The sequence below is a fragment of the Saccopteryx leptura genome, chromosome 3 (genome assembly GCF_036850995.1).
Source record: "Saccopteryx leptura isolate mSacLep1 chromosome 3, mSacLep1_pri_phased_curated, whole genome shotgun sequence".
Classification (NCBI taxonomy): domain Eukaryota; kingdom Metazoa; phylum Chordata; class Mammalia; order Chiroptera; family Emballonuridae; genus Saccopteryx; species Saccopteryx leptura.
In genome coordinates this window covers 315,674,617-315,690,640 of record NC_089505.1, presented here as the reverse complement: position 1 = coordinate 315,690,640, position 16,024 = coordinate 315,674,617, and the positions used below count along the sequence as shown (strand labels likewise).

Below are 16,024 nucleotides of genomic sequence, written 5' to 3'. Positions count from 1 at the left end.
CAAAATAATAGTAAACATTCAGCAATCTTGACTGCAGGTTTTTTTTTTTTCTCCTTCTCACCATTAAACTGGAAAACAGTAGCACTAAAAAAATACTGTGCTTGGGAATACGGAAAATCTGTCCTATAAAGTGAGCCGCATCGTTTCTTAGATGTTTCTGTTGTCATCCTTCCTGACCCTGGATGTCAGTGATTTGGAGTAATTAGTGCTCTAGTAATTACAGCAAGCAAGAAAGAAATGAATGGTTTCCTTTCATCTGCAATCTGTTTTAAAACAAAATGGCTCATTTTGCGTACCATGTATACATATTGCAGTTCAGTTGTAATGTATTAAATGAATGGCACGATTTCTGGGGGGAAAAAGATAATGGAAAATAAACTAAGGCACAGCTCAATGCATTCTGAGTTTAGCTCTCAAAAATGAAAAAGTGCAGTTTTTACAATAGACTAAAACTGACTTCATCACAACAGCCTTATGATTAAAATTTTTAGTTTGATAATAATATTTGAAAAAAGCACGTGCCACTACATCCATGGCTAAGAATGATAATAATAATGAATAGCAATAAAAATATACAGGCTTGATGATTAAATTTCCTTCTCTGAAGTTTTTCAAAGACATAGAATTAAAGTGTTACAAATGCATAGAAATTCATACACAAATTTGCAAGTTAGGAACAAGACAGAAGGAGGAAATTCGCCAGGCAGGGCAACGGCAGAACAATGCAATAGTTCAAGCAACAGCAATAACAACAACATACTTTGCATTATTTGGGTTTTTTAAGGTAATCACTCCATTCAGATTTTATCCTTTTATTCCGAAGGAAAATAATCAAATGGATTAATGTGTCCAGCTTCAAAGAGCTGAGTTTGAATATACTTTCATTGGCAGACTAATTTCAGACATGGGAACATAAAAACCTGAGAAATCACTTTTCAAGGCAAAATGGTGTTACTGATGGAGGTGCAAGCACAAAGTAATAATGGACATACTCGACATACCATCAAAATCGAAAAATATATGTTATAGACTTCGCATTCCAAAGAGGATTGTACAAACTCTAGGGACACACCAAAGCCAGCCTCTGACCTATAGTCAGCAGCAATGGGTGCCCTGAAGATTCACATAAACATCAGCTGTGTAAGTAGAAAGCTCAGAAGGACACTGAGGCACTCATAAGGGTTAATTAAGTTCAATAAACCAAAGGATTTCCTCATCCATCAACCTACAAATACATTTCATGTTATGTGAACAGAGTTATTGAAACAGATATGAAATCACTTATTGAATGAGGAGGTTGTTAAGACAAATCACAAATAGCTCACTTAGAAAATATTAGCTGAATATTTTGGTTGCTTTGTCATTTGGCTCAAGAGCCCTGAGTCCAAGTGACTTACCCACGGTGGCTTTTCCATTAGTCAAGTGATCGATCAATTTTAACCCAAAGACAGTCCTAGCCCCAAGTCAATCTGCCAATTACTCTGACAACTCAAAACCTAACAAAGCATCATTTGGCATTCCTCCACCCCCACCCACTGTTAGTTTGTTTGCAAATGTTTTTAATGTTAAGATGCCAAAGAACCATTTAAAATATGGACAGTTTCTCTGACTCTAACAAACTAAATTGGACAGAAGTAGTGAAGTGTTTGAAACACTCCACTGCCTATGCATAGTCTATAAATGTGATACTTTCTATTTCATCTTCTCTAACTCACTTGCTAAATCTGGTGTCATTCTCAAGCCAACTAAGGTTTGAGAGTTTTGGTTTTAGTCTATCCAAAGTGTATGCTAATTAAGCATATTCAATGTTACTGCTCTTGATAAGGACTCTTTACTTAAAAAGTAATATTGAGCCGAAGCTGAAACAGCATTTTACAATAAAAAGTCTGTTGTTATAGGAATGACTATTTTATTGAATACATTATATGTCCCCCATCACCCACCTGTATCTTTACATTAACTGACAGTATTACGTGATGTAATTTTCATAAAAACCAATATTTAGGTATTATTATTAGCTACATTTTACAAATTAAGATAAAGAGGCACAGAGAATTTAAGTTAGATGCTTACGGTTTCACAGCTCTTAAAAGGCAGGGCTAAGATTCAAAGCCAAGCAGACTGGCTTCCTAGCATATGCACTTAACAACCAGAACATATAACTATAACCTGAATAAAATCATGAATTAGCTATCAGTTCTGTAAATGTCAATAGATTATCAAAGCCAATCATTGGCAGTACCTCAATGATGTTGAGATAGTGTCCAGAATGCCTATGGTATTGTGAGACTTTTTAAAAAAGAAAGTGAGTCTCAAAGAACAAAGCCAAAGGTGTCACACTACTTGACTTCAAGTTATACTACAAAGTTACAATAATCAAAACAGCACGGTATTAGCAGGAAATAAAAAAGAAAAAAGAAAAACAGCCAAAAAAGACTAATGGAACAGAAGTGGAAGCCTAGAATAAACTCACATCTGTATGAGCAAATATGACAAAGGAGCCAAAACTATAAAATGGGAAAAGAAAACCCCTTTAATAATGATGCTGAGAACATTAGAAAGCCACATACAAAAGAATAAAACTAGATTGCTATTTGTTACCACAAACAAAAATTAAATCAAAATATATCAAAAACTTAAATAGAAAACCTGAAACAATAAATTACACAGAAGAAAACACAGGTAATGAACTTATGGACCTTGGTCTTACAGAAGAGTTTACAAATTTGACCTGAAAGTCAAGAAAGGGAAAAACAAAAATAAATGAATGGGTATATATAGAACTAAAAATCTTCTGCACAGCAAGAAAAAAAAAAAAAACCACTGACAAAACAAAAAGGCAACAAATCAAATGGGAAAAGATATTTGCAAGTAACATCTTTGATCAGAGGTTAATATAAAAAATAAATAAAGAACTCCTACAACTCAACAACAAGAAAATAAACAGTTCAATTAAAAAATGAGCAGAGGACCTTAACAGATACTTCTCCCAAGAAGACATAGAAATGGCCAAAAGATATATAAAAAGATGCTCAACTTCACTAGCTATTAGAAAAATGCAAATGAAGACTACAATGAAATACCACCCTATACCTGTTAAAGTGGCTATTATCAATAAGACAAGTAGTCACAATTGTTGAAGAGGTTGTAGAGAAAAATAAAATCTTTTTTATTTTATTTTATTTTTTTAAATTTTTTTTAAATAATTTTATTTTTTTAATGGGGCGACATCAATAAATCAGGATACATATATTCAAAGATAACAAGTCCAGGTTATCTTGTCATTCAATTATGTTGCATACCCATCACCCAAAGTCAGATTGTCCTCTGTCACCTTCTATCTAGTTTTCTTTGTGCCCCTCCCCCCTCCCCCTTTCCCTCTCCCTCTCCCCCCTCACCCCGTAACCACCACACTCTTATCAATGTCTCTTAGTTTCACTGAAAAAGAAACTCTTATTCATCACTGGTGGAAATGTGAACGGGTATAAGCCACTATGAAACCTGTATCGAGGTTTCTCAAAAAATTAAAATATAATTAAAATTAAAATATAAAGTATATGACCCAGCAACTCCTTTTATGGGTATCTAACTGAAAAATTTAAAAACATTTATTTGTAAAACTATATGTAGTATTATTCATTGCAGCATTATTCACAGTGGTCGACATGAAAACAATTGATGTGTCCTTCAATAGATGATTGAATAAAGAAAATGAATATATACACAATGAAATACTACTAAGCCATGAGAAAAATAAAATATTGCCATTTGGGACAACATGGATGGAGCTTAAGAATATACTAAGCACAATAAATCAGGTGGAAATGTTAACCATACAATTTCACTCATATGTCGGATATAAAACTGAAAGCAAGAAATGAATAAGCAAGACAAACAAAAACCCATAAACACAGACAACAGTATGATGATTACCAAAAACAGAGGGAAAGGGAGTTGGGAAGGAGGTAGTGAAAGGTAAAGAGGGTCACACATTTAGTGACAGAAGGAGATTTTACTTTGGATGGTAAACACAAAATGCAATATATGGATAACGTATTATAGAATCATACACTTATGTCACCCCAGTAAATTTAATGAAAAAATTAAGAAACAAACAACCACAGAAAAAGCCATGAGTCTTGGTAAGCTGTCAATTTTGTAATCAGGTTGGTGGAATGCCCCCGGATGCTTTCTGATTAAGCTTTAAAAGAGAGAGACATGGTATAATAGTAATTTTGTCAACTTGACTTGGCTGCAGGGTGCCCAGATATTTAAATATTATTCTGGATGCATTTGTGAGGGTATTTTTGGATGAAATTAACATTCAAATTGGTAGACTGAGTAAATCAGATTGCCCTCTCTAATATAGGTGGGTCACAGTCAATCAGTTAAAGACCTGAGTAGAAGAAAAAGGCTTAATTCATGAGAGAAGGCTGGAGCACCTCCTGCTTGTCTGTTGAGCAGGGCTATTGGTCATTTCCTGCCTTCTGACTCGCGCTGAAACAGCAGCACTTCTTTGGTCTGAAGCCTGACATCTTTTGTACTAGAACTAGACCATTGGCTCTCCTGTGTCTCCAATTTCCCAACTATAGATCTTGGGACTTCTTAGCTTTCATAACTGCATGAGATAATTCCTTGTAATAAATTCCTTTCTTCATATACATACATCCTGTTTGTTCTTCTTCTCTGGTGAACTTTAACTAGTACAGGTGGCTTCCTCTATTACTATCAGTATATTCACAACTCTTCCAAAAGCTTATTTCTGCAGGAGATACAACATAGAAATACATGAAGTGATGACATTCCTTTTGAGCTATTACTTGCTTTCTCAGGGAGCAGGAGCCAAGCTGATTTTGCCGAGGCATCCTGCTCCACTCCCTATGCCCCATTGCATCCTACATATATCCACACCTCTTCATTCGGGATGCCTCCCTCCCCTTTAACTTGCAGTTCTCCTAACACAATTCAGCTCTACTCAGAGCTGGGCTGTCTCCAGCCTCTGGGCTCCTGTAGGCAGTCCCCTGGTTTGACAGCTCTTGGAGTTAGGGGAGTGACTCCACTGGCTGTGAGCTATCAGAGGACACAGGGCACATCTCAGTTATCTTTAGTGCCTCGATATCTTGGGGTCAGCACATAAAAAGTCCTAAAAAGTGTCTAATTAACAAAAATTAAATAATGTTTTCTTGATGAAATAGATTACCTTCCTAGTGAATTCAGTGACTTAGAAGAGCAAGAAGATTAAGCTTTTAGAAAATGGTCTGAAGGCTTTTAAAAGGGGTCAACTCAGTCTTACAATGAATTAAAACTCGTTGCTTTAAGAGTACAAGCCCTTCAAAATAATAATAAAAATATAATGTACAGAAATAACCAGGACACCATTACTTAAAGCCAGATTCACTTCTCCCTCAACATTTTTATTTAAGTAGAAAACATGTAAATTGGCCAAGAAACAATAAATCTGGATCTAAAAAAGTGTATGCCCTCTTGCTGAAGAATTTTGAGTTGCCAAACTAAAACAAGTACATGTTTCAAACAGGCCTAAACCTTCTCTGTATAGTTGGACAAACTCTTGGATTAAGGAAGAAAAATAAACCAAGATCCCAGTGGGCCCCCCATCCCCTACCCACAGAGACCCTGTCAGGTTAATGTCATCATTGAACTTTTCAGAGCTCCACCCAATCCCTGTTGAGGAGCTGGTGCCAGGAATCTCAACAGGCTTCATGCTGATGCACCATTCTTGGAATGCGTCCTGTGTCATGGGTAGATATCATACTGTCATTTGAAGTAGAGTTATGAATTTTGTTAGAGTCCTAAAATTTTGGTCTTGGAAAGATCTCAGAAAGCATCATATCTGAACCTCTCATGTTATGATGGAAAGAAACAGACTTTTATTGGCCATTCGGTCCACCTGTGAATATAATCAAGGTCTGAATTTCCAGTAGAAGAGTGGTCCACTCTGACATACTGCTTTATACTCCATTACTCATAAATGGGGATCAGACTCTATGACTCTTCTGTGCATTACTTATTTGCCTACCACACAGTCTTGAAGGCACAACATTTGCTTTATTACACTGATGACCCCACTTTACTTCACCTGGACCACATATTAGATAAACCTTATTAATAACTGTTGCAATAACATTGTTTTACTAAAAATTACTAACTGCATTTCCTTACTTTTTTTTTATCAGTTATTATTTTTTAGTGTCAACTGAATTTAGGCGTTATAACTTTTCTAAATGTATCTCAGCATACTAGAGCCTTTAATTTCCATGTATTCTCAATTTAAAACCTGGAGCAAAGTTTGGAAGAATAAATAGGCTGACTTATTTAAATCTAAATGTAAATGGCATCAACTCAGGATTAGCCTTTCTGACCAAGTGCATTTATACTCTTTATTGTGTTTTTATTTCAAAGCACCAGGGGATGCAATCACATAAAAAGTCATTTATAATCTTCTACTACAGTTTTTTGAAATTGTTTTTAGAGGATATTAACCAAACCCATAATCCCAAAGAGCTTTTCAAACTAGGTAGTTATTATTTCTTCTATTTAAAAACTGAAAGTATACATCCAACACTGTCTGAATTTAGTGAATGATGAGCAAAAATGGGCAATATTAGGCTACTGAAACCACTAAAACAAGAAAAATCAAAGATAGAATGTGAAGTGTAAATCAATCATTAGTGCTGGTACAGGAAATGGGATCTTTTTAAGGAAACCATTAGAAGAAAACCAGAAAACGGCTGCTGCGGAGGGTGGGGTGGGGGAGCCCCATGGAATTCATGAAACAGTACCACATTGTATGGCCTATAAAAGGGAAAGCTTACGTTTCTGGGTGTTTTCTGAAGAAATATTTGATACTTTGATTTTTTTTAAAAAGAGCTAAAAATGGAAATGTTTATAATAGGGAGTTAATTTGACATTTCTTAGAAGATGCATTATAATAAATCATTATAAGAGAGGGCAATGTCCTCAAATTAAAATATCCATTTTTGTATTGCTTGGCTCAATATAAGACTACAAGTCATCTAATTTAATGTTTTTGTAATGGAAGAAATTACTTCAGTTTGGGCCATGAAGTCAAATACTTATGCTGTTTCACGTAGAGCAAGGCATTTTGAAAGCTCTAAGCATAATGTGAAGGGTGAGAATGTACATGAGCACCGATATCGTGGCTGTTCACACACATAGAAACCAACATTACTATAGTCAACGTGAACATCTCCAATAAAAGTAGTGCAAGGCACACTCCTTCACCGATAAGCATCCTCCCATTCTCAAGGAGAAAGGTCAGGAGACACTAGAGAGAGGATACATGTTTCTCTTCCCGCTTCAAGGCTGAACTTGTTGACACAATCGTCTAAGGCAGTCTGTATCCATGCTGAGCCGGGCTGAATGAAACCGGTGCTGAGCACAGTGGGCTGCAGAAGTGGCTCTCAGGGTGAGAAAACAGACCAGCCACACACAAGCTACTGGCAGCCAAGGATAAGAAAGCAGTTACTCTCCCAGTGCTTTGAATGGATGTGCGTTACAACCTGGGAACACACAGGGCTGAACTAGGAAAGAGACACCCCTCTCGGTTGGGCTTCTGTCACTTGAACTTGAGTGATAAACACTGTGCTGCAGATCTGAGTACATGGAGAAGAAATGTGATCTGAGCATAGCGTGCTGCTTGGATGACTTGGCCACAGGAGAGGGAGAGAGAATACTACACCACCCACAACCAGAAGATCATAACTACAACTTAGAGCAGGGGTCCCCAAACTTTTTACACAGGGGGCCAGTTCACTGTCCCTCAGACTGTTGGAGGGCCAGACTATAAATAAAACTATGAACAAATCCCTATGCACACTGCACATATCTTATTTTAAAGTAAAAAAACAAAACGGGAACAAATACAATATTTAAAATAAAGAACAAGTAAATTTAAATCAACAAACTGACCAGTATTTCAATGGGAACTATGAGCCTGCTTTTAGTTAATGAGATGGTCAATGTGCTCCTCTCACTGACCACCAATGAAAGAGGTGCCCCTTCTGGAAGTGTGGCAGGGGGCCGGATAAATGGCCTCTGGGGGCCGCATGTGGCCCGTGGGCCGTAGTTTGGGGACCCCTGACTTAGAGTCTGGACTTGGTTTGGAACTGAATTTATATTCTCATTTTTGTCTCAGTGATATACTTATTGGGGGAAGAACCACATATCATGTTTCCTTTGTTAACTTTGAGAACTGAAAATTTCAATACTAATGCTATGTATAGATCTTGAATCTCTACTTGTAAATGTTATCCTATGCCCCAAACTCAGTGGCATGACTCAAAGAGAATCATAACACCATTTCCTTCTGCTGCTAAGAGTATGGCTGCAATGCAATATTTGTTTATTTGTTTGTTTTTAAACAAATACACTAAACTTATTAACTCAAAATGAACATTGTATCCTTTGAAGTAGTCATCTAATAAGCTCCACATTAGTATAATGGTGCTCTCATGGTTCAGACTAGTATTAACCCTTGCAGGCACTTTCTAACTGCATTAAATATACCAAGGCATTTAATTTTCACAACAATCTTATGGTATGGTGGTGACTGTTACTACTTCCATTACTTTTTAAAAATATTTGTTTATTTATTTATTCAATTTTAGACAAAGGAGAGAGAGAGAGAGAAGGGGGGAGGAGCAGGAAGCCTCAATTTTTAGAGAGACAGAGAGAAAGAAGGGGGAAGGAGCTGGAAGCATCAATTCCCATATGTGCCTTGACCCTGCAAGGGTTTTGAACCAGCGACCTCAGAGTTCCAGGTTGACCCTTTACCCACTGTGCCACCACAGGTGAGACCACTACTTCTTTTTCACTGATGACAAAACTGAGACACGTACATGTTCCTCAGGGCTGCTCAGCCCACCTGACCCTCAGGCCTTGGCCACTGGCCTTTGCTTCTAGGAATGACTGACACCACTGCCACAGTCATGAAACCCCAGACACACTCCTTGTGTTATTGTCCTGGGTGCCCCAAGCCTGACTCCAACTTACATCAAAAGGTTCTGCCTTCCCCAGAGTCAGTGCAGAAGGGCTGGGATAACATATCCCCAGGGTGCTGAAGCAATGCGGCCCAAAGGAGAGCACTAGCGCAATCATTCCCGGGGACTCTAAAAATGTCCTTCTTGCCCAGCAACCAGTGATGATTGTTTGCAAATCTGTGGCAGTGTGAAACATGCGCCTTCTGTTTTGCTGCTTGCCCCCTTGTCACTTCCTCACTCCTCCCCACCCCGCACTCGGACTTTTCCCGGCGGGCACCTCCAGAGCCAGAGCAAACAGGCACACTTTCCCCGCAGGCTCCGCCTTCTGCAGCTTCAACGAAGGCAGCAAGTGATGGCACGCAACTGGAAGATGACCGCGCTTTCAACCGCACTGCTACACTAACCTCACCTCGTCTTTGTTCTGCTATCATTGTATTATTATTTTTAAAAGTCATTAAACGTTTATTTTAATTTAAAAGTTTAAAAGTCCTGTGCAACGGCAGAAACAAACTTGTAAAACTAATAAATAGAAGAATTAATATTTTCCTACATCTTGAAAATATCAGTTTCAAGGGAAAAAAAAGTTTCTAGTAATCTCTATTAACCCTAAGATTCCAGTGCAAAACAAGTCACGTTCGTTATGCATTATTTAAGAAAGCAAAGAAGGTGTGGATTAAAGCTTCACTATCACTTTAAGTTCCCTCTGGTGAATTTAACAGAAATAAGTTTAACCCAATCAAAACACGCATGATGTACACCTTTCGTTTTTACTAAAAGGCCTCTGCAAGGAGTCGGAATTGCAAAATTCTGATGGAGCAATGATTTCTGAGTCCACATAGGAGCCTTGTTTTGAAAATGAATTTTCAAGTAATATCTGAGTTTCTACAAATCGTAAAGCTGTAAAATTATACCGTATAGTTGAAACTCAGTGTAGTTTCAAATAATTGGTTCAGAGCATTCCTCTGACTTGTCAATGTTTTAGATAAATTTTTCTGAATCCACTGAGTGAGGGAAGAATTTGAGAAATACATTCAAACTTGCTGGCAATCCTTCCCTAAGCTCACTTATTTCCAGTGTATCAGCTCTCACCTCATTTACCACAGTGCCTAAACCCTGCATAGAGGTGGAATGAAAAGTATGAAAGTCATTACTTTGGGGGGGGGGGAGGTTGGCTCTTTCGTTGCTATTATTCCCTTTTAAGCACAGTGAATATTTTTTAGTTCCCGACATATAAAAAAAAAGGTAAGAATATTGTTCTACACATATCTGGTCCAGAAGAGCATGTTCTGTTAAAAAGATGAACAGAGAAGTTAGACTGGTTAGGCAACAGTTGAGTAGGATAAAAAATATTCTTAAAAGTCTGAGGGCAAGCAATTCTTAAATAATTTTGAGATTAAAAGTACAAATAAAGGCCCTGGCCGGTTGGCTCAGTGGTGGAGCGTCGGCCTGGCGTGCGGGGGACCCGGGTTCGATTCCCGTCCGGGGCATATAGGAGGGGCACCCATTTGCTTCTCCACCCCCCCTCCTTCCTCTCTGTCTCTCTCTTCCCCTCCCGCAGCCGAGGCTCCATTGGAGCAGGGATGGCCCGGGCGCTGGGGATGGCTCCTTGGCCTCTGCCCCAGGCGCTGGAGTGGCTCTGGTCGCGGCAGAGCGACGCCCCAGAGGGGCAGAGCATCTCCCCCTGGTGGGCAGAGCGTTGCCCCTGGTGGGCGTGCCGGTGGATCCCGGTGGGGCGCATGCGGAAGTCTGTCTGTCTCTCCCTGTTTCCGGCTTCAGAAAAATGCAAAAAAAAAAAAAAAGTACAAATAAAAATACAAAAAGGAAGGTACAGAGTTATTAAGATGGACATTCTCACTTCCCTATTATTATTACTCAGAAAATAAGATTGTGACTACATGTAACAATAATGTTACAGGAATAGACCTTTGGTAGTTAACATCTCCCAATGGTACCACTGGTGTGAGATATATTTTGGTGTGTTCAAGACAAACTGGACCATATAGAAATACAAGTGGTTCAGTCTAGATCCACTCCATTTCCTTTTTGAGATCAGATTTGACATTTATTTTTCTTCAGGTTCCAGACAGTTTGTTTTCTAAATTAAAACATAATGACATTTTAAAGAACTGGATTAAATAGCAGGGGGAAAATCCTTCAAGTCATTCATTATGAGTTTGTCCATTGTGAAAGGAAAGAAAGCTCTGGGATGTAGCTTTCATTTAAAAAAAACAACAACAAAACTTGAGAAGTCATTTCACTTATTTGTTATGACTAAAGGGGTATTATTTTTTACTTTTCTTTAACATCCTCAAATACTATACAGTGACATCTGTTTTGCTCCTTTTTTAGTCTCCCTTTTAACTGTGATTTCACGTGACTTTTCCTGCTGACTTGGCCACATTTTTATGATGATCATGGTGTAACTTTCCCTGCTGTAGCTTACTTTCTACAAAAGATGTCTCCTTCCCATGGCACATTCATTCCACATATTGATAGACTTCAATTCCACAGTTTATTTTTATTGTCTTCTTATTTATAGTACTGAGTACTCCCCTAGATCACTTTCCCATTTCCATTAAATTTTCCTTTTTGAAGGGGAAGTATTCTCTTAAATACTTCATCCTCCCATTTGACAATATTCTTTTCATAGCATCATGTGTTGCCAGAAACATGTTGGAGCTAAAACTGCAAGTCTTGTTGCTGAAAACAGTATGCCTGCTTCTCCTGGAAGCCTTATGTAGACTGCATGCTGAGGGGTGATTGGTTTCCTCTCTTTTACTTTCTAGAACAACACCATATGATGCTCTTTTGCTGAAAAATTGAGAGAATAGTACTATCAGAGGTGAGCCATCTAGCACTGTCTTGCCGGTATATCAAAATTCAATGGTAACTGACACATTTTCAAATTAAAATAATTCATTCATTCATCCTTTCATTCAGAAAACACTAATTTTGCACCTACTGTGTGCCAGGCCCCATTCTCAGTGATAGAAACTAGCTTTACTGAATATTTACTGTGTGCCAGGTACACACATGCATTGACTCAATTTAACCTTACAACAACCCTGCGAAGCAGGCAGTATTCATGTCCTTTTACCAATAAGAAGCCTGAGGCTTAAAAATTAAGACACCTGGAAATGGTAGAGCAAAGCCTCAATTCCAGGTCTGTCTGACGACAGAAAAGTATCTAACAAGAGATCTGCTAAGGAAACAAAATCCTTGCAAAACAAGAGGATCAATCAACATGAAAGATTTAGATATCCCAGAGTGACTGTGGAATTAATTAATATCATAACCTATTCAATGACTACCAGGACAGATGACTTCATTCTGTTATTTTAGTGATAATAGCCACGTAAAGGCAATGGGTATTTCCTGTAAGTATACACTCTACGCCATAGTCCATTCTAACAGGGTCAAGAGCAGTCCTCAGCAGATGAGGTGTGTCCGAGAGATCACGTAGTCAAATGATTCAGAGTAGGGCTTGAGACCCACCTCTGCCTCTCAGCTGTGGTATTTGAAAAGATCTGACTTCTGTGAACTTCAATGGCCTTATCACAGGATTGCCATGAGCACCAGCCCTGCATATGGAAGTACTTAGCGTTATGTACATGTTTAGCAGATACTCAAAAGAAGTCCCTTCTTTTTTCTTTACTGCTTCATGACCTAGACTAAGCCAGCCTGAGTACCATAAACTAGTCTTCTCCTTTTCCAATGCTTAAAATTCTTCAATGCTCTTTAAGGTTTTCAAGGTAAATTCCAGCTTCCCTAGTTTAGAACACAAGGCCCTTCCTGATGTGACCCGCTGTGCTATCTGTTTATGGCTGGTGTCCACAGTAACTGGCCAGGACCAGTGCCATGCCAAGTGTTAACTATTTTTAGGATCAATCCTGTCTGCATTTCTTACTACTTTACATTTCATCCTTGCTCATGACATAATTTTCTTTTTTTATAAACTTTTATTAATTTTAATGGGGTGACATCAATAAACCAGGGTACATATGATATGTTTAAAGAAAACATGTCCAAAAAAAAAAAAAAAAGAAAAAAAAACATGTCCAGGTTATCTTGTCATTCAACATGACATAATTTTCATTTTGCTCCCAGAAAATCCCTGCCTTTATTCCTTCTCATCATCTCCTCTAACTGGAACACCTTTTTACCTCCTATTCTGTTATTTTCCTCTCCTCCTTATGTTCTAATAATAAGATGATTATAGACAGTATCCACCAACCTGAAACACTTCTGAGAGTGAAAGGAGCTAGTACTACAGATTATGGTTAACCAACAGGCAGAAACTTGGGACTCGCCCGACCAAGGGAATCATCCCACCAGAAGGTAAGCCTTGCTTGACATCACTGATGATTTAGAGCCTTTTTCTTGCCTCTGAAAGTTCTGTATGGCATCTGGTGCTTATTGTATCCTATAGCTCATTGTAGTCATTTTTTTGCTACCTCTCTCCTACATCGAACAATGAGCTCTTTGAAGGCAGGGACTTTTCTATTTATTTTTCTCTTCCCAGCACTGAGCATATGCCTAGCACATATTACTTACTAAATAACATTAAATTATTAAATAAATCCAGTGCAATATTGTGAGAACTAAAAGCATCTCACTATTCTGCAGTAACATTTATCACATGTGCTTTCATTTCCAAATCAATTTCTGTCCATGAAAATAACTGATCCTCCAGAGGCATTGGACCAAAGCTTTCATAAACCAGATCATATTCTAGTTTTCTATTTCTTTCTGTTCTACAGGGACTGAATTTTCTCTAGCCAGTCTAGTTTGAATAATATGAAAAGAAGTTCATTTTTTGAGAGCCTAGATAATAGTTGAAAGCTTCATGGTATCAGGTTGTCAAGTCCAGTCTCAATAAGCAGATTGTGCCCATGCTGCTCCAGATCAAACTGGTTTATTTTTTCACGTTGACGTCAACCTGCTGGTGAACGTTTTGCTGTCTGAGTCATCTCCAAATCTATACCAGCAGGCTAGTGAAAAGCCGACTGGATTGGCAGACACAGTGTAATGCCTTCCTTCCTTTCCCCATGTGCTTCATGTGTAATTCAGAGCCTCCCTTGTAGGTATGGCAGAAAGAACAAAATTTAGGAGAAATTCCTCCATGGAGTGAGTCTGAACTAAGAAGACACAGATAAGAGGTTTGGTTTTGACACTTCCTAGCAGACTGGTCTTAGAAATAAGAGTAAGAATTATACTTACTACATGCAATTATTTCAGGTTTAAGTGAGATATGCAAAAACATTTATAAATTTTAAAGCACTAAACATATAAACCCTGTGCTACATTCTGGAAACTATGGTACTTCCCCATCAGGGCAAGTTTATTTGACTGTTTCCATTATTAATTGGAAAGAACCATAGGCCGAAAGTAGTGGAAAGAATCAGCCTCAAAGTGCCCTAAATTAGCCTGTGAAAAGGTCTTTAATATGGAAAATGATACGAAGGCCTTATTTTTTATTGCTCTGTATGTAAATGCAGAGTGCAACCTTAAATAATAGATAAGCAAAAAACAATGGAGTGGGCAAAAATAACAGTAATCACTAAATAAATGAAAAGTTTATAGAGCATCATATGTGTACATATGTGCATGTAAATATGTGTTCACATGTTCTTTAACTATGTGCATATTTATTTACTATGTGTATGCACAAAATATTTTTCTTCTGAAGTCTTTTTCTTAAATTTAGCTAATGTTTAAGTTATTTTAGACCACATGAGGAGCCCCTGTGTTAAAACTGTCACATGAGGCTGTAGAAGTGGTTTGAAAATGCAAAACACTATTGAACTCTTAAATCATAGAGAAAATACTACCCAGCTATGTAAATTATACCATATCACCTTCATTAAAATTACTTCAGGTGAATTTGTTATCATAAAATGAAGATTTCAGACATTTTGGGCATAAAAAATGCAATGTTATACTTAAATATATAGTAGTATAATATAGGATGATATTGGTCTTCTATACCATTTTTTTTGCCATACCTTTAAACTTTATGCATTAAATTATTATAAGATAACAATTGTTCATTGTATTTTATAGTACCACATAATTATTTTTCTAGTTCAACAATTGCATAAGCTCAAATAACCATAGATACTTAAACTATTTCAGCAATCAGTTAATGTTCCTTATGATGCTCACATAAAAAAAATTATATAATCTCCACTACCCTGTAACCTATTATTTCACCTTCTGTAAGAAACATTACATTATTAATATCTTTTGCACATTTCATATTTGCTATGAAAAGTTCTGGCCTAATATATTTTTATAACCATTAAGTAAATTAATATTAATGTTAGATTAAATGGTTTCAGGATTTTTTTGGTTGAAATGCCTTCTGAATAGTTCTGAGCAGAATGTACATGTTTTAAATATATCTAATGAGTCTTGTCTCCAAGAAATCCTTCAATGTTACTTGAGACATTAAACTTGAAACAAATAACTTAATCATGCATTGAAGTTAAAATAGGATAGAAACTAAACATTAGAGCAAGATTAAGTTATCCAAGATGGATTTTTATTTTAAAAGTAGAACAATGTCGCCTTTTCTTCAGAGCTAACATGACTTTCCTCAGAAAGTGATATTATAGTCCCTATTCCCTATTCCACCTAATTCAGGCAACAAAGCTCTTCAGACACAGGACAGAAAAGTAACCAGCCTCTAAGATTTACAATCCCTATTTTACAATACCCCCATTACTGGTAGGTTGTTGAAAAGGAAAGGGCTTTTATAGATTATGCATTTTTAGGAAAGCTGTGAGGTTCAAGCATCTCCCACTTTCTCCATAACTCCTCTTTCTATTTTATTCATTAGCAGCCATGGTAGACTTTTTCAGTCAAACCTTCTTCAAGGTGTGAGGCTGACTCAGTGAAGGGTTTCTGTAATGCCAACTATATCAACCATTCAGTTTAAGCATTTCTACTATTTAGATGGTCATCAGCATTTCCTTGGATCTTTTTTGGATTTCAAGGTTCAT

General features: G+C 37.4%; 1 protein-coding gene across 2 annotated transcripts in view; it reads right to left on the bottom strand.

Moving 5' to 3' along the window:
• Positions 1 to 16,024, bottom strand: part of TOX (thymocyte selection associated high mobility group box) — a 308,505-nt gene that overhangs the window by 154,571 nt on the left and 137,910 nt on the right. The gene's annotated exons all lie outside the window — the stretch shown is intronic.